The sequence below is a fragment of the Amblyomma maculatum genome, chromosome 2, assembly GCF_055883805.1.
Source record: "Amblyomma maculatum isolate TAMU_Amacu chromosome 2, ASM5588380v1, whole genome shotgun sequence".
NCBI lineage: Eukaryota > Metazoa > Arthropoda > Arachnida > Ixodida > Ixodidae > Amblyomma > Amblyomma maculatum.
This window is the reverse complement of record NC_139345.1, coordinates 144,875,808-144,901,479: the sequence shown is the minus strand read 5'-3', so window position 1 is coordinate 144,901,479 and position 25,672 is coordinate 144,875,808. Positions and strand designations below refer to the sequence as shown.

Below are 25,672 nucleotides of genomic sequence, written 5' to 3'. Positions count from 1 at the left end.
GTAGACGCTTCGCTGTGAATTTCTTTATATGCGAGTTGCAGTAACCGCTGCTCGAACGCCGTGGCATGGTATTGAAACTCGCAGATGGGTAGTGTTTCCAGGGCAGCAGTGGCGCGCCAAAATAGGCCAGCCTTACACCTGAGGGAAGCGTGTATATAGTTCATACTTCTCACCGCGGTCACAACGCCTCTTTCAGGGCACGTCTAACAAGAAGAAACTTTCTTGGTTATGTCAGTAGAACCCCCCCCCCCCCCCCCTCTGCTTTTCCCTACTGCCACCAACGCGGAGACGTCATTAGACACCATGTCTTGCCGCAGCCGCAAAGCCGCGCTCACCCGTGCTACGCTCACACCGTCGGTACGGGCGGTTACAGGATGCTCTTTCGCGTTGCTGACGGTCCCTGCGGTCACTTCCATCTGCGACGGAGGCCTCTCGTTTTTTTTCCTCGTTATCGCGGCGTGCCGCGAAGCCAGCGGCCGAGAAAATGGCTCGACGCGCTTCTACCCCTCTGCCTGTGGCCTCACGCTTTTCATCCCTCCGACTTGGCGACTTCGGTTCAGTTCCGATGGAGAAACGGATTGGTCAATGTGTGCTCAAGCTGTTCTTCGAAAACTATCAGCTGCTAGGGGCCTAGTGGGAAGGGAAATATTTTACTTTTTCCCAAACTCGTTCTCAACCCGTTTACCTCATTGCGAACATTTTTTTTTTTTTTTGCAGTGATTGTGCACAGAAAAGCTGAACGCTAAGATGTTTTTGAACGTAAAATTGGCGGCTTTTACAGTACCTCTTTAGTGTAAGCGAAATGTTTTTATCAAAGCGTCAACTCAGAAGGCCGGATATTTGTTTTGCACATATTGCCACTGTCGCTGTTAAGTCTCTCTTGTTTTTTTATCCATGTCGTCTTCCTTCACGAAAGCTGACTTTAATGATGTTGAACATGTACTCTATGCACATGGACTATGAGAGAGGCCACAGTCAGTGGTTTATACTATATGGATTGTTTTAAAGTTACGCACTGTACGGTTTTCTAACGCGCGCCTGCAGATGTCGTTTCGCCTACAACAAAACGCTACTGCTTTTTTTTTTTTTGCCAATATTTGATCTGGAGACTTTGGGATTGGCAGCCGAATTATCCCTGCGGCGGCGGGTTGCGCCAAGTTTCTTATTTAGCCATCAGGAACTACCGGAAATCTGGGTTGAACAATCAGTCAGCCATTTCTTAGACAGCGACGGTCTTTGTTCACGACAATTTTGGTCACGATGAGCACTATATGATACGGGGGTAATCCTATTTTTCACTGAAGAGTAGTTCCATTGATGCTGCGGAAAACGTCAGCTGTCTTCGTTTCAAAAGCTGATATGGGATCACTTTATTCATGTATTCTAGCCCTCTAGTAGGACTACTGCCCAACTGGGATATATAAAAGTTAATTGTATTGTTTCAGTTAGTTATCTATATATTTATAGAAGACTTCTGCAGCATAATTAGGTCCGCCGCGGCAAGAGTTTATTCCTGTAAAGACTTCTTTTTCCATCTTGAGCCCACTAATTTCTAAAATTACTGCGTTTTCCGTTGAAATACTTGCCCTCTATATACTTGAACATTATTATTAGAGCTATATATATATATATATATATATATATATATATATATATATGTGTGAAGGAAAGAAGCCAACAGTCGGCGAGGCCAAGGAAAGCGTTGGGGATGGTACTTTGCCTTTTTTTTTAATGTTTACTTGGATAATCTCAGAAATTAGTAATGTAATATGTCTATGGGAAAGATAATTAGACAGAAAGTAGAAGAAGAAACAACGTGCCGATGGTGGGATCCGAACCCACGACCTCCGAATAACGCGTCCGGTGCTCTTCCAACTCAGCTACATCGGCCGCTGTCCCCCCTGCTACTTTCTTGGGTATTTATGTTGTCTGTATACGAACCTTGAGAGTGTTCACCAACGCCACCCTCAGCCATAGCGGCGGACGTGGGACGTCCTTTGTTACCGCCAGCGTCACGTAGAACGTGATCAAGAGCGAGGGCGAAAGCTATGCTAGAACCCTCTTACGCTACCAATGGCTTCAAGACTGCCAGAACCGAGACCCCCGTAAGCTACAAGCAGATCAATCAAGGGGAAATGAGGGTGCTCGTTATAATACATGAAGGAAAGAAGCCAACAGTCGGCGAGGCCAAGGAAAGCGTTGGGGATGGTACTTTGCCTTTTTTTTTTTTGTAGCTCAGTTGGAAGAGCACCGGACGCGTTATTCGGAGGTCGTGGGTTCGGATCCCACCATCGGCACGTTGTTTTTTCTTCTACTTTCTGTCTAATTATCTTTCCCATAGACATATTACATTACTAATTTCTGTGATTATCCAAGTAAACATTAAAAAAAAAGGCAAAGTACCATCCCCAACGCTTTCCTTGGCCTCGCCGACTGTTGGCTTCTTTCCTTCATGTAATTTAACGAGCACCCTCATTTCCCCTTCATTTATCTGCTTGTAGCTTACGGGGGTCTCGGTTCTGGCAGTCTTGAAGCCATAGGTAGCGTAAGAGGGTTCTAGCATAGCTTTCGCCCTCGCTCTTGATCACGTTCTACGTGACGCTGGCGGTAACAAAGGACGTCCCATGTCCGCCGCTATGGCTGAGGGTGGCGCTGGTGAACACTCTCAAGGTTCGTATACAGACAACATAAATACCCAAGAAAGTAGCAGGGGGGACAGCGGCCGATGTAGCTCAGTTGGAAGAGCACCGGACGTGTTATTCGGAGGTCGTGGGTTCGGATCCCACCATCGGCACGTTGTTTTTTCTTCTACTTTCTGTCTAATTATCTTTCCCATAGACATATTACATTACTAATTTCTGTGATTATCCAAGTAAACATTAAAAAAAAGGCAAAGTACCATCCCCAACGCTTTCCTTGGCCTCGCCGACTGTTGGCTTCTTTCCTTCATATATATATATATATATATATATATATATATATATATATATATATATATATATATATATATATATATATATATATATATACCCCCTGATCTCGTTGCAGCTTCCTGAAACTTTCGCGCACGCCTTTGGGAAAGAAAGGGAGGATCGGGAAAATAGGGACCATGAGGAAGTGGCTTCTGCCGCAGTGCGCACAAGCAAGGGTCGCGCTTGTCTCGAAATAACGAAGGCAGAGCGCGGGAGACGCTCGGCCGTAGAGAGAGAGACAATGACAGGCGCTGCAGCCGCTTCCTCTAACAAGGGATCAATGGGAGCTCGATGAAAAGATGTCGTCCGCGTCCCCTTTCTCCCTGACTCCCTCATTTTCCCTTCTTCCCCATCCTACTGGCGGCAGTGCAGTCCAGGATTGGATGTCGACGAGAGGCTGCCTGCCGGCTCTTACGAAATGCCGCCTGAAGTCAAGGATCTTGTGCTCCCGAATCGACGTCCGCTGTTATCGGAGAGAAGAAACGCGCTCGTGCCTGCCGTGACCTCCCGGCGCTTCGGCGTCCCCTTTCCTGTTGCGCAGTTTGCGACCCGCCGCGAGCTTATCTGGTTCCTTCACTAAGCTGCTTGGGATGCTATGTAGCGCCGCGCCAAGTTAATTGTCTGCGCCCCGCGTCCCCTTTTGTCTTGGCTCCGGCAGTGAGTCCCAGACGTCTTGAGCCTACACCCTAGACTTTTTCTCTCTATTCCCCGCTCTCCAGCCTACTGAACAATACTTTTTTTCCTAGGGATGTGTGATTAGAGTGAAGCTTACACGCCGATATGAGTTTGAGCATCGCCGTTGTACTGTCTTTCGTCCTCGTTTATTGAAAACTGTTTGTTCCTTCTTTAGAGCAGTGTTAGATTCACACATATACATACTGGCGGAGGCTGCCTGCTATAGAGTGCTTCTCGGCCCTAGTACTCTCATGCAACGGAATAGCTTTCAATAGGAGGCTTGAAAGATCGAATTTTGTGCGGTGTCTTAACGAAGTTTTTGTCTTATATGTCATATTCGTTGCCTCCGTTCGTAGGCGGAAACAATGCTTTGCAACGGAGGCATGTAACGGAGACATATACCTATCTGTGACCTCGCCCTTCAGTTTTTCTTGCTTTATAATACTGTGGGGTATATGCCCCGTCCTTGAAGGCCCCATTTTCCAGAATTCTGCGTAGCTGGAACGCGATACCGCGGTGTTAGCTAGCCTAAGGAGCTATTGTTTAGGCGCTTAAGTAACAGCGTTAATATTTCTGGATCTGAGTTTTTCAATTAGAACCCTTCTTTGAGAGGGAATTGGGGTTAAATTTCAGTCTTGATTTGAAGACCTTGGTAAAGGCTGGTTTGCCTGCTTTTGTCATCACACCGATTAATTGTTCCCTCACAACGTCGAGCTCAAGGAGACGTGCTAACAAAGGTGGGTGCATGGTTTATTTTATTTTTGTTTTATTTACATGATTTATTTCCCGTATGACTATGATCGTCAGCTTGCGCTTTACAATGTTCGTTTCTGAAGTGTCTCTTTATCGTTCATTATCTCTTCTGGACAATGGACAATGCACGTAGCGGATCTGGATGGTTCATTACTGCTGCAGTCAGTCCGCTGGGCTTCACGTGCTGCTGATTGGGCAACATTATTTATTACTTGTTTCTGGTCACACTGATTCATGCAAAGTACCGACATTCGTGGCATTTTTTTTTTTTTTAAGCGCAGACCGAAGGCCCCCGCACGTCCTGTGATGTATGCTTTTGCGAGTCTTCAAAAAAGCACTGATGGATCTCCTTTCATCGCAGCCGTGCGAAGACGCACTTCGCCAGCCTGGCCTCGACGGCTCGTCCATGAAATGAGAGCACACCGGAACATATGTGGTTCACATTTTAATGAGACGGTAGTATTTTCCCCTAAGAAGCTGCCCATCATACCTTCCGCGGCTCTCATGCAAGGCTTTGAGAATGCACGTCTTCGCTCGTCAACTACGGAGGGAAGAGAACGGAGGGGCGAAACCACCTGTGCACTCACTCGGACTCAATCTATTGCTCTTGTAAATAACGCAGAGTCGGTTAAATAGTTGCAAAACACCAACAAGGCAATCCCTTGAAAGGAGAAGGCTATGCAAGAAGGGCTTCCCACTTATCAATGATCGAACTGCGCAGCGATCACGCCACGAGAACTTCAGGCCCTTCGCAGTTGTCTGGGCCTCCCTCGGAACGCATCAATACTGGGAAGTTATACACTCGCCAAGGACCACCCGCTTTCGACGTATATTGCTCTATACTCTTTGTGAATGCACATACGACATATTTCAGGGGTTCCAAAGCATCACCTTTCGCAGAGACCACATTCTGCATTTGCAAAAATCATAGCAAGTCACCAGTCTTACATCTTAAAACAGTTCACTCCGGCAGCACGACCTCCGTTGCCACTGTAGTGTCTGCAGCTTCCAATTGCGCGCCTTGCAATTCCGGGGATATTGAAGAAACCGAACTTATCAACGCCAGCCATTCAGCAACTGACACTGTTCATGCTATACAATGACTATTGGGACCGTATTCACGTCTATACAGATGGCTCGGTAACCTCTACTAGTTCTGCATGCGCCTTCGGCGTTTCTGCGAGACAAGCAAACATTTACCATCTAATTTCGTGTAGGACTACCTCTACTGGAGCAGAACTGGCCCCAATTCGTGCTGCTGTACCTCTGAACAAGCTCCTTAAAAATGGGCACTGTTCTGTGATTTCAAACCGCCCTTGAAATGTCTTCAATCGGTTTTGAGCAATAGCAACCGTGAGTAACCTGTAGCGGAGGTTCGACATCTGCTTCACCAGGCATACAAGAGGGTCACGAAATCACCCACCAGTGGATACCAGACCATAGAGGAGTTATTGGCAACAACTTAGCCCACGATGCTGCTGGATCGGCTCACGATACAACCAACATTGTCGAGATATCATTGACTAGAGCCAACGCAGCAAGGCACCTTCGGATCGCCCTAAACGTGACTAGACAATCATGGTCTAGGCTTGGATGCTCGACGTCCCGCTCGCACCACTATGACCAGTTACTTTAACTGCATGCACCGTATACGGGCCTCCCCCTACTGTCATGCTACAATGTTGCGTCGCCTGTGGCTAGGAGTAGCATTTACAAATGCCTGTTCTCATCTCATCTCATCGGCATGGCAGACTCTCCAACGCGTGAGCAGTGCGCGAGTGTTGAAAATATTGCGCACATACTTTGTGACTGCACTCACTTTGAGTGTGAGCGTGCCTTCCTGGCTGCTATACTCCACCGCATGGACTCTCGCGCTCTTACTGAAGGACTCCTTCATCACAGAGTAAATCGCTGAAGGCGGTCCCTAAATTTTTAAAGGACTTGAGTTTAAGGCTTTAAGTGTACGCTCTTTTCCCCCTTTTACTATAGATCTGTGGACATATTATAGACACCTTTCATTGGCGCTCTTTCTTTCATCTTATTGCGAAAGCAATTCTACGCGCATTTTCAAGCCCTTCGCGTAACACGGCGGTGGACATGTTTTACCTTAAGCGAAATGACGTCCTGCCAGCTGCTGTGAAAAGGGGCCCCAGCTCGGCTCGTCAGAGAATACGGCGGTGGACACGCGCGCGCTTAGCGCGCCGCTCACCAGTGGCGCTACTGTTAGTGTGACGTCATACCAGGGGCAGAGAAAAGGGGCCCCAGCTCGGCTCATCTTGGAAGGGTGGCTATTCCTGGCCCTACGGGGCTGGGACGGTAGGTCAACGCCGCTTGCGGCGGGGGTTAGCCAGCCACCGAATTTTTATCTGTTGTAGGTCGTCGTTGCATCCGCCACTGCTTGGGTGGTGTACGACGGCTGTTGCGGCGCGCGTATTTCTCTCTCTCTTCCTTTTCTTTCTTCACTATTTTCTCTTTTGTCCGCACGAGGCAGCGGAGGCGACTCAGCTACAGAGCCAGTAGCAGGCCCGTGCATTTTCTTTTCCTTCTTCCTACAGCCACAACAACACAACAGAACACGGTGGTGGACACGCGCCGCGCTTGGCGCTGCCATAGACTAGTACGCAAAAGGAGAAGACTGCTCACCAATTAAAGGCCAGGAAGAGACAAAGGGCTCCGGAAACTGCTGAAGAACGGGAATAACGGCTTTCTAAACGCCGGGTACAAGATGCAGCTCGTCGAATGCGTTCTAGCTCTAGGAAATCTGAAATCAGTTTAATGAGTGCACTTAACGCTGGTGAGGACTCAAGTCTTTCCAATGCTGAATGTTGGAATGAAACTAAGCGGTTGTGACGCGCTCAAGAAACTTCAGAAGAACGAGAGAAACGTCTCGAAAAGGAGCGCGTACCTTGGACCAGTTTGCTATGGCTCAACTTGGTTAAGCCCGCGGAATTGCGAAAGCAGTACCGCCTGGCTACGCTTGGCTCAACTAGGCGTAGCTTGAATGTTTAGCTGAACTGGTTGGTCTATGTATAAGCAGGACCAATCGCTTTCGCAATTCCCCGGGCTTAGCCAAGTTGAGCCACAGCAAATTTTTTTCTTCCTTTGTCCCCCTCCCCACATGTAGGGTATCCTATTGGGCATCGCCTGGTTAACCTCCCTGTCTTTCTATTCTATTTTCTTTCTCCCTCTCTCTCTCTACACGAGACGGGATCGGCTGCGGCGATAGCATAGGGCTCTCTTGCCTTGGCACAACGATGAAGGCGACGACGTTTGCTGGACAGCGCGAGATAAAACATGTGGCGCACGATTATGTGGCGTCATCTGTCGAACGCATCAGGTACTAGGTCCAGGAATAACTAGGAATAACGCGAAACTCACAAGTGAACGCAGTAGGTACGCTCTAAAATGTACTGTAGGTCACGCCTGTCACTAGCCGAAAGGAATAAAGAATGCCGAGCTCCTGGGATAGTGGGCAGATCACTATACGAGTAAATTATACAGAGGGGCAATGCGCGCAACAGAACATAGAGGAGCGCAATTCTCATATGACGATTTCCACCGGTCGCTCCGGAGAACGTTTTCTTGCCCCGAGATGACATTTACGAATTCCACTGATCGACCGCGATACGTTGCGCGTATTCTACTGGTCGTCTGGAGCAACTCAGGGCACTCTAACTCGATCCACCGGCCACAGTCGGATATCGCCGGAAATTCTAGCCAGTGATGTCATTTCCGAATGTATTTTTTTTTTCCTGTTTTTCCGGTTTCATAGATATCCGCAGAGGACACTGGGCATCACCGTTTTTTTATTCTTTTTTTTTTTTTGCGCAAATATGTCGAAATGCGTTTATTGAAAAACGTCTGCAGTGTTAAAATTTTGTGAAAGGAAGTTACAGAGGGCTGCACTCCTGCCTATTTATCAACCGCAGCAATTTCGCCGCTGGGATGCTACTTCAACTTGCGGAGCTGACTCAGCATTACTTCTGTCGCGCGCTCTGCACGTTCCGCTGGTCGACCAAGACTGATTCGCTCTGTAGCGGTTCAACTCGCTCTATTCTGGTCCGGGCGCCCAGCGTCAATCGACCAGTAGAAATCGCCATTAAACATGAGTTCGATGCGTAATTCCGGTTATTCCGAAAAGGCGGCTAGTGACTACCAGGTTTCCTTTTGAGAACGTGTAGTCCTGGCAGGGGCTTAATAAAATACAAACCGAAAGGGAAGGAAAGGTGTTGCCGGCTGCGCAAATTGCTAATATCTTAAGCACTGAAGCTGCGGCTGGCGGAAACAAAAATGACAGAAGTGCCTTTTCTTTGTCGCACAAATTAATCGTCCTGCTTTGCGCGAAGTCTTCGTTTAATTGAGTGGCTCAACGGTCTCCTCCTCCCTTCTCCATCACATACCCTCGCGTGCGGTACATTAACGACTTCAATCAGAAGCAAGGTCCTAGTTTTATTCCTTAAGTTTAAAATTCTGTTTCCGTCTTTTATTTTTTCACACTAAACGATTTTATTTAAGTAGTACACTTTATCTCTACCTTTGGGTTTTCTCGCTCTGCGCCATTGGCTAAAGCGAAGAAGAGCGCAACCGTAGCGAGCGCGTAGCTTAAGTTGAGCGGATTAGGAACAGTAAGAAATAAGTAGTGTAATCGGAACAGGATCGCATTTTCATCCGAGCCCACGCATGTTAGGCGGTATATGGAGCACGCGAGGTCTGAATGCGCTATCTGGAACTACAACTGCTTCTTTGTTCGAAGATGCTTCAGGAGGCAATCAGCCAGCATGGGAATTCATTAAGCACATAGTTTCTTCAGGACGAGCCATGTTATTAGGAAGAGTTCTAGTTTTTCCTAAATTGCCTTGGGAACGAAAACAAATGTTCTCATTTACTCAGAGCGGGCGTTGCACTTTCGAACACTAACAGAAAGCCTTATGCGCAGTGGCTTCGCTGTTATAGAACTTTGCACGAATCAACAACTTTAGAGCTTCTAGGAAAAATGAATGCACCCTTTTCATTGCACATATAGATCTGAGGCCAGAACGCTTTCTTGCTTTTTAAGCTGATCGAAAATTAATATTTTCGTAATTCTAATTATAAAATTGTTATTGAGTTACGAAAACTTCACCACTAAGAGGCTCCAGATGGAGAAATCTCTACGCCTTGGTCCCATCGCTGCGCGTCAAATGCTGCGCGTGCATTCAGAGCGACACTATACCTCATGCCGCATTTTCTATCTTTGCCAACTATTTCCCTAGTGCATTCTGCCCTTATTTTGTTTCTAACCTATGCTGTCATTTCTCCTTGTCCCTCTCCTCTATCCTCTTCCTGTCCCTCGACGTCCTTTTCTTTCCGCTGCCCCAGTTCAGGAACATCAGTATTTTCTATAGCAGATATGGGGACTGGCAACCATTTTTTTGCTTGTGTTTTTTTTTTTTATTTAGCAATTAAGAACCACATACTACTACTGCTACAATTTCGCACCAAGTCTAACGGTATGAAGACCGTACTAAAAACTAAAAGGAATATGTAGCTAGCTAGTAGCTGCGTCAACGAATGCAGAAAGGGAAGCTGTAGGGCTAGTTCCCATGCGGTTGCCTTTCTCCGTATTCAGCGAATGAAGCCGGTCGGTATTCGACCGCGGTCGCGGCGATAGCGTCGACGACTCGCGATATGGGGCCGCTACGCCAACGCCTTCGGCGCGGGAACCGAGTCCCCGAGGGAGCGAGCCGGACGTGGTTAACCGAGCCAGAGGCCGGCATCGACGGCGGGCCACAGCCTTACCCCGGTGGGCACACGTCGCTCCTTCTCCGTCCGGCTCCCGCGGGAGTAGCAGCGTTGACGCACGACGCCCCGAAGACGCCTCTAATGAGGAAGTGCTCCCGGAGCATCCTTGCCTCCCCCGGGCTCCGGGCCTGATGATGTGCCCGTCGGTCGACTGGATGCTGTGGCGAGATTCGTTTGCGCTCTGCTGCGCTCCTTGACCTTCTCGGCGCTGCTGCTGCTCCCGTGACGTCATCGTAGCCCTCTGAGATGCGCCGCCAATCTTTCGGGACCACTGAAGTGCGCGTCCTGCGCGTTCTGTATCATGTTTGGGTACGGCATATGTTCCCAAGTTCTTTAGAAATGCGTATAATTCATGGCGTCTTTAAAGAGAAGGAGGAAAATACCCTCCATGGCCTTCTATAGCATATTGACAGCGTGATATTCCCTCAGGTTGCATCTCCACGAGATACAAAAATATATACCCTGATAATTGAAATACTGCACTGTTTTTCCCGGTTCACCTTGCTTCGTTTCATCTACCCATTCACTGAGTAGATAGAGGCGCGTTTACTTGGAAAGGTCGCCTATACGGCTGGAGCTCTGATGCTCATATATGTAATCTATATGGAAGAGCATCTTCCACATTTTAGCATCGAAGAATTGTGCCCTAAATCTGGAATAAGGTTCCAGACACATATTGGTGGACGCCGTTTCGACTAACATTCTTGGTTACGGTGTTTTTTATGCAGAGTTGTCCTGACATTATTTCAAACATTGTCCCAGGCGCCGTGTGAATAGTATGTCGACGATAGGTCAGTAACGGTATTGCGCGCAAAAGCATAATACCCACGAAAACACAAACGGATAAATGTTTCATTAGAATGAAACTTCGGTGTACCTTTCGTATTTATACTTTTTCTCCTTGCGGCGCTCTTATCACACAGTCAACGCGCAAATCCCGTTGTAGGTTAACGATTTAAACCTGGCGAAAATATATTTTTGTCCTTCCTTGTACGTTCTCTGTGTGTAGACTATCATACTGTGTATATCAAGCTGTATAAAACCCGTATATAGAAGAACTGAACGGCATTCCTAAATACGAAATCATCGTCTGAAATGCAGTGATCGACTACACCACATCGATCACTTCGCTCTGTAATAGAGCAGGCTCCAGAAGCCATACACAGACTGCGCAACAGTGTATACATAAAGAAATGATAGTGATTAGGCCATAACTAAGCGCATGTTACATATTTGACAGATATAAGGTAATTTCGCCCTCTGCGTGGCAAGCTCAGCCGGAATTCAACTACCTTGTGACAGAAGGGGGTGGCGGTTTGGTACCCAGCTGTTGCCGGTTCAAGCCAGAGTGAGGGTTGGAGTGAGAAGTAACAAACAAAACACAATTTATGCACAGCAAGAGACGATACAAGGGAATACACAAGATCACTTGAAATACAACAGACGAGAGGTTCACAGAACAACAAACGCTAAGCATGCAACTACAGAGATATTCAGTAACACAGAGGCTTTACCACATAGATGAAACACGAGAGAGTCACATAAACAAACACCATATTGTTGACCGGGCACTGTTGCAGTCTGACGCCTCGAGAGTCACGATGTGGCCGCCATGCAAGACGAGGTGGTGGTGGTGAAAAACTTTATATTTGGGAGCCTTAATTGCTTACATGCTAATGACGGGTCGGCTCTTGGCTGCGTGTTGTGGCCGGAAGCTGGTGCTTCCCAGCGACACCCAAAGCCCAGTCCGTCAGCCGCTTTTGAACGGCCGGGTCAGAGCTGGACACCGCAGCCTCCCATCGCTCGTGGTCGGAGAGTTGCCAAGTGGCTGGAGGGTGGAATTCCGAGCATTTGATCATAATGTGCTCAAAATCAGCTTTAGGTGCCCCGCACAGGGTGCTCTGCTGCGAGAATAGTCCTGGATGGATCAAAGATAAGAAAGTAGGGGATGGGAATGTACGGGACTGAAGCTGGCGCCACGTCACCTGATGTAGCTTAGTCATAGATTTATGAGAAGGAGGGTAAATGGTTCGTTGATCACGGTAATGGAGAGAGATTTCGTGATAGGATACCATTCGCTCGCGAGCATCTCCCCAGGCAGTGGCAGTCCCTGCTCCGCTGACGTATCCTCGAGCAAAAGAGTTAGCTGCTTCGTTGCCTGGGTGACCCGTGTGAGCGGGCACCCATATTAATTGAATAGGGTGTTCAGGTGGGGGGAGGAAGGCGAGGAATCGGAAGGCTGGGGTAGAGATCCGACCGCGAGCGAAGTTCCGTACGGCGGATTTAGAATCGCTAAAGATGGTTGCGGCTCGGGTAGCTATGGCGAGGGCAACCGCCCCCTCCTCCGACTCCGGGGAAGTGGATGCAAAAGTTGTACCGGCCGCGACCAGTTGCAAAGAGTTGGAAACAGCGCTGAGGGCGAACGTAGGGCGGGAGGGGTATGAGGCAGCATCTACGTAAACGGTCTCTGCCTGGAAGCCATAGTGTCTGTGAAGAGCTTCTGCGCGTGCCTTGCGGCGAGCGACATGGTGCTCTGGGTGCATATTCTTTGGCAGGCGATGCACCTTAAGAACGCGGTGTATCGCAGGGGGAAGTGTACGTTGTGTAGAGCAGTGACTGGGAAGTGAGAGATGGATGCGAGCAAGGATGTTCCGGCCGGTGAGAATAGATGATAATCGCTCCAACTGGGCTGAGCGGTGGGCTTCCGTGAGCTCAGCTAGGGAGTTATGGATGCCCATGTGAAGAAGGCGTTCATTGGAGGTGTAGCGGGGTAAGTTGAGGACGGCCTTGTACACCTGTCGGATAAGGGCGTTCACCTTGTCTTCCTCCACCCGCGTGAGGAAAAGGTAGGGGAGCGAGTACACAACATGGCTCAGGACAAATGCCTGTACCAGGCGTCTGAGGTCATGCTCGCGCATGCCACGATGGTGATTGGCTATGCGGAGAATGAGGCGGATTGTTTGATGAACCGTCACCATCAGCTTAGTGATGGTTGCGGTATTCTTGCCATTGTTTTGTATCAGGATACCAAGAATCGTGATGTTGTCCACTTCTGGTATCCGGGTGTTGTCAATTGTCAAGAAGATGGGGGGAGGAGAGAGAGCCTTTGTCTGTACGACACCTAGGAGGTCGGAGTATGAGAAGCTCCGATTTGGTAGGGGAACAAGCCGACATTTGCGGCAAAAGATACTACAATGTCTGCTCCGGCCTGTAATGTGTCTTCCATGGCGTCAATGCTACCTGTGGTGGCCCACAGTGTAATATCATCGGCGTATAGGGAGTGGGACAGAGCAGGGATTTGGTTGAGGGCGTGTGCCATGGGGATAAGGGTAATATTAAAAAGCAGTGGAGAGAGGACAGAACCCTGTGGGGTGCCAATGCTACCGAGTTTGAAAGATAGAGATGAGAGCGAGCCCGATGGTGATTTCCGCTGTGCGATGACTAAGAAAGGCGGATATGTACTGGTGGACACGCGAGCCGACTTGAAGCGATGAGAGAGCATGTAAAATGGCTGCGTGACGGACATTATCAAAGGCCTTTGTCAGATCTAGGGCAAGAAATGTTCGGGCGCGCTTTGCGTGGCGGGGGTGAAGGACATCTTCTGACAATTGCAGCATAACATCCTGTGGGGAGAGATGTGGCCGGAAGCCGACCATTGTGTCAGGGAAGAGATTGTGGTCATCTATGTGGTTCTGGAGGCGTGCGAGCACATGTTCAAAGAATTTGCCAAGACAGGAAGTGAGAGATGTGGGTCGGAGATTCTTGATGTCGAGTGGTTTGCCGGGTTTAGGGATAAATGTGATACGAGCGTGTGTCCACTGGGCCGGAAGGGTTCCCGTGCGCTAGCATTGGTTGAAGAGGTCCGTGACCGCATCGACAGACGGGTCATCCAAGTTACGAAGCATCTTATTTGTGACTCGGTCCGTCCCCGGAGCTGATGTCGTCCTGAGGTGGCGCATCGCCGCCCTGATTTCAGCTGAAGAGATTTCCTCATCTCCCTCGCAGGTGTGTGGGCTTGTAAGCAGCGGGTGATCCCCGGGAGCCCAGTTGTCGCACTTGCAAACACGCCGCAACCCCTGACTGACCGACCGACCGACCGACCGACTACACAAGCGGCGCGGTCTCCATAAATATTGCGCGCCGCGTCTGTCTGTTAAAACGCGCCAAAGCTAGCGTGCGCACACACTTAGCGCTCCCTTTCCTCCCGTCGAGCCACGCGTCGTAATTGGCTAGGTCCCGTAGAATTTTCTGGAGACGTCTGGCATTTTCCGGACTGATGAATCACAATCATCGCCGGGTGATGAGAAAGAGGGTGACAGCGACGCGTATAAAGCTACGCGCTCTCTCGCGCGGGGAAGGAGGTTTTTCTAGAACCTTAGGGAAGTTTCGATGCGGCGACGCGCGGGCCTCGCGCCGTGCCGGCTTAGTAAAAATTTGCGCCGATTTCGTGACAACATGGTTGGTTGGTTTGTGGGGTTTAACGTCCCAAAGCAACTCAGGCTATGAGAGACGCCGTAGTGAAGGACTCCGGAAATTTCGACCACCTGGGGTTCTTTAACGTGCGCTGACATCGCACAGCACACGGACGCCACTTCGTTTCGCCTCCATCGAAACGCAGCCGCCGTAGTCGGGATTCGATCCCGGGAACTCCGGCACAGTAGTCGGGCGTCTTACCACTGCACCACCCCGGCGGGGCTCGTGACAACATGAGCGGCGACAAATGACCAAAACAGGAATTGCACATGATTATTTCATCCCGCATCCTTGGGAACAGTAGCCGAGCGCCGTAACCTCTGCGCCACCCCGGCGGGGTATTAACTGCAAGGGAACGCAGAGGTAGTGCCAGGAATAAGCCTCCAACGTGGATGTTTTTACACTGTAATGCGTACATCTATTATGTAATAAGGCCTTTCTTTATCTTTAGGTTGCATTACATATTTCTCCTATGTCATACAGCTGCCTTTTATTTCACGCGTCTTTCACGATCTCAAGGAATGGGATGTGACACTATCGAAAAAGCTCATTCAAGTTGGCTGTAGTGGTCTAACAATTAGTGAATGCAAAAGTGAAGAAATAACCTAATAGTCTGGAGCGCGGGTTCCGCACTGAGTACACAATCTGCACTGCAAAGGCTTTTCTATACGTTTCCAATGGGTGCTCTCATGCATAGGTGCGATAGGCACCGAGAAGGCGGCAGTGTCGGCCATAAAGTGCCGTCAGGTAATCCGTCAAGAAACTTCCCTCAAGACGTCAAGACACTCTTCATAGAAACGGTGCTCAGCCAGTTCGGTACCCTGTGGAGTTCATCCAAGAAGCGATGTCACAGTTAAGCGATGCGAACGTGACAACCGTGGTTCCATGCCTAAATCAGTTAGGAGTAGTGTTTTTAACGCAGCAGCAGTAGAGTCCTCGTTATACAGAAAATCTGACATCGGTTTGAGAGCGAGAAGTCACGGTCATGATTCTTGCGGACAGTAGTTGGAGCTGGGAAGATCACTCGACCATTCGCTCAATGATCTTCGGGTTGTGTGACGTCACGTGGCCACGTGACATGACCGAGTTGCCAGGCCGAGATTGTGGTGTGCATTGATGGTATCCACACGCCGATGGATGAAGAAATAGCTGTGACAGAGCAATCAGTATAGTTGTGGCAATGATGACTGTAGCGTGCACAGATGTGCTCAAGGGCGAAGTATTTAAGTGCGGGTCCTGGAGTGTGGGCTTTTCTTTTGATGCCAGGTATAGTTGTCCAAATCTGCCATGAAGCAAACCTCCATGGTGGGAAAGATGACGGTACTGCGCGTTGATATTGCGCAGGCAGTAGGTGGGAGAGTGGTCATACTTTCCTCTGAAAACGGGTGGGTAGGTTCACGTGCAAAGCGCAGCTGGCCGCGAAGCAGCTTCTGCGGTATCAGCACGGTTACAGATAGACGTCTGCTCTCCGCCAGAGTGCCCCTGTGGAAGTGTTCTTTGGAAGACCAAGGCACACTCTCAAAGCTTTGGCCTGCATGGTTTCAAGTAGTTTAATGCTTGACTGCGAGAGGCCTTGAAGAACAGGGAGGCTATAACGCAGGAGACCTTCACAAAGTGCTCCATAAAGCCGTAATAAGGAATCGGTAGAGCAGCCTCTTCTGGTCGTTGAGAGCATATGGAATATAGATACGTATGAGGAGAGTTTGGTCTTAAGTTGTTGAACATGTGGTGACCATGAAAGAGACCTATCAAAGGTCACACATCGAAGTCGATGAACGTGATCTCGAGAAGACAGCGTTTGTCACGCCCTACGGACTTTATGAATTCAAAGTCCTACCTTTCGGATTGTGCTCCGCTCCAGCGACATTCCAGCGAATGATGGACGCAGTTCTATCTGGTCTTAAATGGCAGATGTGTCTAGTCTACCTGGACGACGTTGTGGTGTTTTCACCAACGTTCGAGGAACACCTCCAACGTCTCTCCGCTGTGCTACGGGCTATCAGATCTGCCGGCCTCACGTTAAAACCACAAAAGTGTCACTTTGGCTATGAAGAGCTCCTGTTCTTGGGCCACGTCGTCAGCCATCGAGGAGTTCGTCCCGATCCCGCTAAAACAACAGCCGTCACCAAGTTCCCTACCCCGTGTAACAAGAAGACAGTTCGCTGTTTCTTGGGCCTCTGCGCTTATTACCGCAGGTTTACTGAAAACTTTTCGCGCATTACCGCTCCGTTGACACGTCTCACCCGGGATGATGTCACCTTCACCTGGACGGACGAAGAGCAAAAGGCATTCGACGAGTTACGGCACCGCTTGCAGACAACACCTGTTCTTGCCCATTTCGATGCGAATGCCGAGACTCTGGTCCGCACAGATGCCAGCAACGTGGGGCTAGGCGCTGTACTCGTCCAGCGGCAAGACGGTGCCGAGCGAGTTGTCGCATACGCCAGCCGGACTTTGTCCCGTGCCGAGTCGAACTATTCCACCACCGAAAAAGAATGTCTGGCTGTTGTATGGGCGGTGATGAAATTCACCGATTCTCGTTTTTTTCTCATTTATTTCCCCTTCCCCTCCCACACTCTGTCACCCTCATCCTTCAACCCTCATCAGGAGTAGCATGCTAGGCTTTCCACCAGGCAGACATCTCCTGTTGCCATTAATATATATATATATATATATATATATATATATATATATATATATATATATATATATATATATATATATATATATATATCGAGTTGCCAGGCTTCGTCTCTGAGAAAGAAGCTGGCGATTAGAATCCACCATTCCAAGACCCTTAGATACCAATTCAGACATGATACCACTAGGCCACGTGGGTACGTCGGTACGTCTTTGTTAAACCAGGTAGTCTTTCACTTGTGAATATATTTGAATATTGGAATAGCTGCAGAGGGCCGCGTCAGGTAAGATGCGCGGCCTCTATCTTTGTATGGATAGTGATTATTGCATACCAGCTGGCACATTATTGCCTGAGTACCAAGTTTATAAGAGCCCCTGATTGTTCTGCTTCTATGCGCAGAGCTTTTTATGTACTGAAGGACATGAATGCACGGGTTTTTATATCATCAGCATCTTGGCTCCAAACGTCAGAATCCTGTTATAAAATACATATCGTCTGCTTGAACGCCTACTTTGAAATGCGTCTGTCCATTCGTGTACTGTGCGATGTCTGTTCACATTAAAGATCCCTAGGTGGTGGTGGTGGTGGTGGTGGTGGGGGTGGTTAGGACTGTGGGATATTTTACAGGCAGGGGATACAAGGGCACATCTTATGCGGGCTTTAAACTGGCGGTGTCACTCCTTGCACCCAGCGGAATGGGGAAGAAACTACTCCGTAGCCCTCCACTATGGCACCCCTTTCTTTCTCTCCGCTTTCACTCCAGACTTCATACCTTCCTTTACGGCGTGGTTCAGGTGTCCACAAAACCTCTGACAGACACTGCGCCTTTCTTTTGTTATTATTATTATTATATTATTATTATTATTATTATTATTATTATTATTATTATTATTATTATTATTATTATTATTATTATTATTATTATTATTATTATTATTATTATTATTATTATTATTATTATTATTATTATTATTATTATTATTATTATTATTATTATTATTATTATGTTGTGACCGTGCCTGGTCCGCACTTCCTGTGGACATGGTATTGATATGTGCTGTTTGTACAAGGGCTCTAAGTGAGCGTGTTCACATGAATCTTTTTGTGTGAGCATGCTTTGCTTTGTCGTAACCCTACAACTGCCAAGTTGGCCCTGTCAAGGGAACGTCAAGAAAAATACAAAGAAACGTCGCCTGTGAGAAATAGCCGGAAGTGCTTTTGTTCAACTGTTCACCCTTCCCGTCGAGAGGCGCTATTGTCAAGTGAGGAATGCCTATTGTCTAAAGGAGACGATCGTAGTGACACGTCCGCTGACGTACAGGACAAGAAAGGAGCATGAGGATTACGGCCATTAGAGGATTTCCCGTGAATGCAGGAAAGAGTTGCAATTGCCGGAAAGGGACAATGCTGGGAGCAGTATTCGGGGCGCGCCCGTACACTTGGGTTTCTGAGAAGGAAATCCGCTTGCCGGAACCAACATAGCGGATCTTTGCAGAAGAATCGAAATTTACCTCCTCGTCGTTCCCAAGCTCTACCCGACAACAAATGACCACGCCCGACGAAACAATGATGGACCAGTCAGTGCATCAGACCATCAGTGCAGTGATGTGTTCGATTGGTTGCCGATATCTGAGGGGTGTGCCCTGGAACTGATTGGTCAGCATCTTCAGAGAGGGGCTGGACATAGGGGATTTAAGGACGTTGCAGAGCACGAAATGACGCTCTGAACCCTGGGTAAACGGCTCCTCTAGACGCTCCTCGCTATGAACTCTTAACGCTTGCCATTTTGCTGATATACCCTTTTTTTCATGCAAATAAGTTTTCGCAAAGTGCCGTTAAACCTGCTTGTATATATTTTACCAATTTCGAAGATTAAATCCTTCATCAACCCGGAGTCTCTGCACGCTACCAAGTGAAGTCCGGGTCGACTTTAGTCCCAGCGTCACGACAATTATTATTATTGTTATTATTAATATTTGTTGCACTATTCCTGCTTTTCTTGTTATCAAGTTGTAGAAGTGTGCATCTGGAGACTGCATAAGACAGCGCCACTAGCTTGGTGTGTTGATACTGGTCCCACTCAAGAGGCGATTGATTGGGAAGTGAACGACGTGGGAATGATTCCTCCGTGCGCAAATAAGCCAGTCAGCGCATGTAATGTATCTCTATGCTGGCAGCTATACTTTAATACTGACCCTTGCACTCATCGCCCGTAGTTCGAATTCAGGATGATTTAAATCCTCGCATATTTTTAGACCATATCCATGAAACAAACTTGAACCTTGTTAACCTTACTGTCTTTCTGCCCTATATTCTGAGGTTTGAGCTGTGCTCGATAATATAGCACACCACAGATTTAACGAACTCAATTTACGCATTGGAAAAACAAAGCGATGCACGATGATTGGGTAATATATTTGTGCAGATCAAATTTTTTTTTCATTTTTTCTTCGTAATGCCACAAGTGCTTTCCACGGATTTGTTTCAAATGTTTCCTTTCCTGGTTCTCTCTTGGAATTGAGTTCTCTGTTCCGTTTCTAATTTCTTCAATGAAGTTCGATTATGGAGTAGAAAAATTTCTGTAGATGGCATTTAAATTGGTTCAAGGAATATTTTTGTACACAGAAAAAAAAACTTGCACTATACCGGTTCATCGCGGCGAGCGTACTCTACTTTGAGAAGTGTGGAAAACAGACAATGGCAGTTTGCGTCAGTAAGCAGTGAATATCGTTAGAAACGGGTGCTTGCAGCCTTGGGAGGTCTGCAAAAATGCAAGAAAGCAAACTCGCCTCGTAGTCTGTGTCACTCTGGTACGTGCATTTCTCTCGTGCCTCCCACGCATGCATCGCTCCTCGGGTCGAGCTGACTGAGCCGCACGGGCGGAACCATCAGTGGAGCCAGCGACGAATGCGCTGCAGTGACCGGGCTCCTGATTACATTCCTGGTACTTGCAATCCCTCGCGAAGTGACACTCTGGCCTCAGTCTGCTCACACCGTTCCCCAAAGGGCAAGAAGCCACAGGCTCGTCGTCCCTATGGGCCGTCCAGAGTGGACACCACGCGTTTTTCGTTGTTTACTGGGAGATTCTGATTACTGGAAGTGTCTGTGCGCGCGCGTGTGTGTACCGCCGGGTGTGTATGCAGCGCCACGGTCGTGTGCATGCAGCAGAAAACCACCTCCTTCGTTACCCCCTCCCACGCACACGCGCCTCCCCTGAGCTGCGGTGGTGTACGCGGGAGGTGGCAAGGAAGGAGGCATCAACAAGTGCCATTAATCTGCGCCGGTCAATAGGGGCGCCGACGTCCGGCGCAAGGGCTCGTTTGCGGCGACCGCGTGGCGCAAATCGAATGTTACCCCCGGCGAGGCCTAATTGGTGCCCACTGGGATGAATTGCCATCCGTCTCCCGAGTTCCCTCTCCCTATCGGCCAAGGCGAATCCTCCCTGCTGCTGCTGCTCCTACAGCCTGGTGGTCCTGACACCCGAGCGCCTTTCCTTCTCGGCCGAGAAGAAAAGAGAGAGAGGGGCGGTTTCTTCCGCTTCCTTAGCGTGCTCGGTAGCTATAAGCCCCCGCCACTGTCCGTCTCGCTTAGCGAAATCGGCCCGTGTCTCTCGGAGACTGCGGTGCAGGGACTCCATTCGCGGCGACTGCCGGTTCGCCCGCTCGGGAGGCTGGGCACGCTCACGAGGTTTGGTGCTGTTCGCATGGCGGAAGCTTCGCGGAGAAAAGGTTCCTTCAGCTGCCATATGCAGTTTGTCGTCGCAGAAGACCACTGGGGGACGAAAAGGCAGTCTAATGACCTAAGTCTAAGAAGGTCTTTATGGTAGTAACTTTCTCCTCGCCGCGTTAGATCCGAGATTAGGGACACGACTGTTGATCTCCAGGACGCGGATTTGATTCCGGCGACGGCGATCACTTTTCGATTGAGGTAAAAAGCAAAGCGCCCGCGTTCTGTGCAACGTCAGTACATGTTAAGAACAGAGGGTGATCATAACTTCAGACCCTCGACTACGGCGTCATCACGACTTTAGATGCTGGGGGCGTTAAACCGTGTAAATCGATCCAAATTAAACTTTTCCTCAGACAGTTATTATGAAAGCATTGCATTATTTCCATACCCAAGGTCACTGCTGCTAAGCACCGATTGCATCTGTTCTACTTGTGCATGAGTTAAGTCCTCGCACGTAATCAGTCGGTTGTCTTCGTTGTGAACTGGCTTCATAGATTTCTCAAGCTATTTGATTGACCTTTCAGCTTCAAACACGAAACATTTTGAGGTTAAAATGCAGACTTGTGTGCGTGTAAGTGCGCAGTCAGCCGCGTTTGATGACCGTGAAGGAATTTTGATGCACTTCTGACGTGTATTCAGCGAGCATGGCTCTGATGATGGTGTTTATTCAAAGGATCGACACTAAAACAGAATGCTCCGTGGAGCTAGGTTTGCAGATTGGTTTTCCAAAACTGAAGGTCTCTCATTTTGACAGACGAGAGACAATCTGTACGAGTATAAGGCTAAGAATTACATCGTAAACGATACTAGTATCTTAGTGCAAAAAAAAAAAAAAAATATGGCATGCGCCTGGTCAAGTGAAATGCTAACTCTTTTTTATTCTTTCTTTCTTGTGGAGCGCTACATGGCAAGGGATGGCTGTCGAGATGTCACAACAGGTAGCGTCACTTAGTTCGAACGCCGCCTTGTGGCGTCGGGAGAAGATAAGTCACGCCGCATCATCTCCCGTCTTCGCCTACTACACAGCTTCTTATACCACCCTGCTTCCAGACACCCATTGCTACAACCTCCACTCAGAACGTTCAGTCGACTAAGCCACAGCAAGTATCAGGAGCCGCACTTCAGCTATTAACAGTTCTTTTTTCCCCGACGCGGTAACTCTCTGGAATGCCATGCCTAACGACATAGTTTTATGCGAAGAAAATCTTTTCCCATAAACCTCGCGTAAAAATTTCGCCGATGTTACCATCAATTATTCATGACTTCCTTTGCTTGCTGCCCATGTGCGTTTTTTTTTCTTTTTTTCAGACGAACTACCTTGGTGCTCTTTATTTATTGATTTACTTCTGTTTTTAATTTGTAGAACACATTGTGTCTGCCTTCATCATGTGTGTATTGACTCCAATTGTAACCTCTCCTTATGTAATGCCCTCGGGCCTTTAAGGAGGAAATAAATTAAATGAAATGAAATGGGAGACGTCGTGCGCTGAAACTTAAATAGCAAATGACAACTGCACGATTTCAGGGTCTCTCGCACTCTTACCGAACCGTGAGGCCGCAGTATTTTCAAAGGGCGGCTGCCTAGCGAGAAAAGTGGCAGACAGCTCTGTGGTATATTGACGTGTGCCGCCATCTGTTGAACTAACACTAAATATAACGCTGCGTGATTGGCGTACGCAGCAAGTCTATCTTCGGCTGTTTTGTCTGGATTGCCGACAAATTTGTGTAGTAGACATAACAAAAATGACGTAACAGCCCTTGAGGTTTCCTTTTTTTAAAGGGGGAGGTGGAGAGAAATGAAGAGTTCCAAACGCAGAATGAAATCGAATTCATTTGGGTCAAAGCAGACACTTTGTGGCGGAGAAAAAATGGTTTTGTTGCTCGTGAAGGACGACCTGTCAGTATTTCTTTTCTTTTTTTTTTTCATTTGTATTTCATAGTTTAGAGTCAATTGCGTTCACTGCATGACTCGAACTCTGCAGGGCGCTGAGAGCCGACATAGCCGAATTAACTGTGCTGTCTTCGGCAACCTTTGAAGCCCGGAATGTGCAATAGTAGAGGGTCTCTTGTATAACCGTTCCGAACGAATTGAGTGACACCCTAGAATTAATTCGTCTCGGCGTGATTTATCCGAAGATCAAACTTCTAAAGGGTCCTAATCACCGCTTATGCAGTGGGTCATGCATATAGATGCTTCGAGGACTGAACTTCCGAGGTCTGAGTTCCGAGGGGCTAAAAAGAACGCTGAAGGCCACTACCTCTGTGATATCTGTGATAAATTCAGCACTATGTTGGGTTTGGGTTAGAAAATATCCGCACGTGCTGCAGCACACACTAAGCTTTAAATGGCCACTGTCCAGGGAATGACCTTTTAAGTGAAGGAGCCCATTGTTTCGATCAGGTACCGGATATAGGCTGCGAAAAATGCTACAGTGACACGCGCGCCGCGAAGCAACGAAAATGCAGATCAAAACTCTCAAATGCTCTCCTTCGGGAAGCCAGCTTTCCCGTTCCCTGCGCTGGCCCATCGAGCCGCAGCTATGACGTATTTGTCGAAAACGACGTCCATTGGTCCGTCTCGCTGTCTGAGGGTGAAGGATGGGTGTCTATCGCTCGTTGCGCGTCTTTCCCTCGCCACGGCCAGACTGAATCCAGCGGTGCGCGCTCCCTCGCCCGTTATTTTTTTTTTTTTTTTTTTTTTTTTTTTTTTTTTGTTTTCGCACACGCGGAGTGCCACGCCCCACCTTCCGCCAAACGCGGAGGAGGAAGGGGAATTTTTCTTGCGGAGGCTAGACGACCGCAGGCAGGAGAGTGAAAAACCTTTGCGAGGGAACGGAAGGAGAGAAGCATGACAGAATCGGGTGATTGCGGTGGCTGTAGCGGCGTTATTAGCAACTCTTTTCAAAGACATTTTGCGACCTTGCGTTCTGGGGGCGAAGTCTCACAGTCACCGGGGAAGAAAATATTTTCGACCGGAGGGTGGACAGTGGGCCTTTAACGAACCGTAAATGCGGCGATCTTTTTAACGATTTGAGGGCCGAATCATAGGGGAAACATCTTAAGTGATGATCAGTTGAAACTTCGATAATACATTCCTGTAGAGAAACCTGTCTCCACGCAAACTGAATGATTTATTTCTCCAGGCATTCCAGGTGGCTGAAGAATGTCAAAGTTATAACAACTCATAATAAAAAAGACGCTTATGACTTTAAAAAATATCAGTGATATTTTTTTTTAATCCACCGTTTCCAAGATTTGAGAGAACTATACGTTGCTTACCACGTATTTACTTACGTAATCACTAACAGAAACAGAGGTTATCTACACTTCAGTCAATCGAAAGAAAAAGATGCCTTTTGACAAGGCTGTTCGGCCACTGACGCAGTACTATTACCTCTTCAAATCACGTGAGCAGCCTCGTAGGCATTGGGTAACCGGGTTGTGTGGAGGCCTATATGCACAGATGATAGACAATGTTTAGGGATTTCAAAGCAAGCACTGTCATCCGTAGAAAGCGTCGCGGAGAATGTCAGGTAAGGTAACCGTCTCTCCGCTGGTATACACCACATGTTTGTGAGGGACATTCAAAGTATTTGATTGGAAAGTGCTGTGTTATCATATTAATGAAAACTTGAAACTGTCATTTAGTTACGCATGGAAGAATGTTTCCGTTCTTCTAGCCGATTGACTTGTGACAGTGCCAAGATATATATAACAGTGCTAGAGGAAAGTGCTACGGCATATATAGAGGCCCCAAACTTCTCATCTCAGAATTGAGGAAGTAAAGTTTAACGCATTTGAAACAAAGGTAATGGTCAACATCTTGCGGTACGAAATACAGTTTGCGATACTACTTCTGATAAGCAATACATTATGAGTAGTAAGGAAGTATGTTTATTTAAGGCATGTTTATTCTGCAGGTCCTGGTCATTATGGTGAACTAGCTAAGAGAGTAAAAATGGAGTTAAGTGGATCGGACCAGTTCTCTTCGTCATGAACTGAAGCTAAGCGCTACCACTGAAGTAGAACATGTGTATTATCTTTATCTTCGAAGATATACTTAGAGACCTGCAAGAAGGCTCGAAATTAAATTGAGGAAAACTCAGTGGCTTACAGGGCAGAAAATCACAAGATTCTATGTTAATACTGGGGTTAGAATACGAACTCGTGTTAATGATATCCTAGCTGAAACCAAGAAGCGCAAATTAAATTACCGTTGTATTCAGGATAACGCTGCTCATTCTCTACCCTTCCTTTTTCTCTTCTTTCGTCGCTTCTTCAATTCCTTCTTGGCTTGAATTGGCTTTTGTTTTGTGTTGCATTGGCTACAACAACTTCAGGCTTCAGTTACACGATGACTCAGCATAGCTGCTAATTATGGCTAGCGCCACAATAAAGAAAACCGATTTTCTGAAAAGTCTATACCCACAGTAAAAAGTTGTCTCTTGGCAGAACAAGGGGAAGGGTGTCGAAGCAGTGCGGGTTCTTTGCCATTTTTCGTGCGCCGCCTGACTTGACTCGCGCTTGTAAAGCAAGTTGCCGTGCCTGTATATATTTTCATATGCCATCTCCCACATCGTCGCCCATCACGATCCTCTTTCTTCTTCCTTTCCCCTTCCCTAGTGCAGAGTAGCATGCCAGATTTTAA

At 47.9% G+C, this 25,672-nt stretch overlaps 1 protein-coding gene and 1 non-coding gene across 2 annotated transcripts in view; both read left to right on the top strand.

Annotated features, from left to right (window-relative positions):
- Positions 1-25,672, top strand: part of LOC146200116 (uncharacterized) — a 428,914-nt gene that overhangs the window by 277,107 nt on the left and 126,135 nt on the right. The window lies entirely within an intron of this gene.
- Positions 2,722-2,794, top strand: TRNAT-UGU (transfer RNA threonine (anticodon UGU)). The gene has a single exon. It is a non-coding gene; the product is annotated as a tRNA-Thr (tRNA).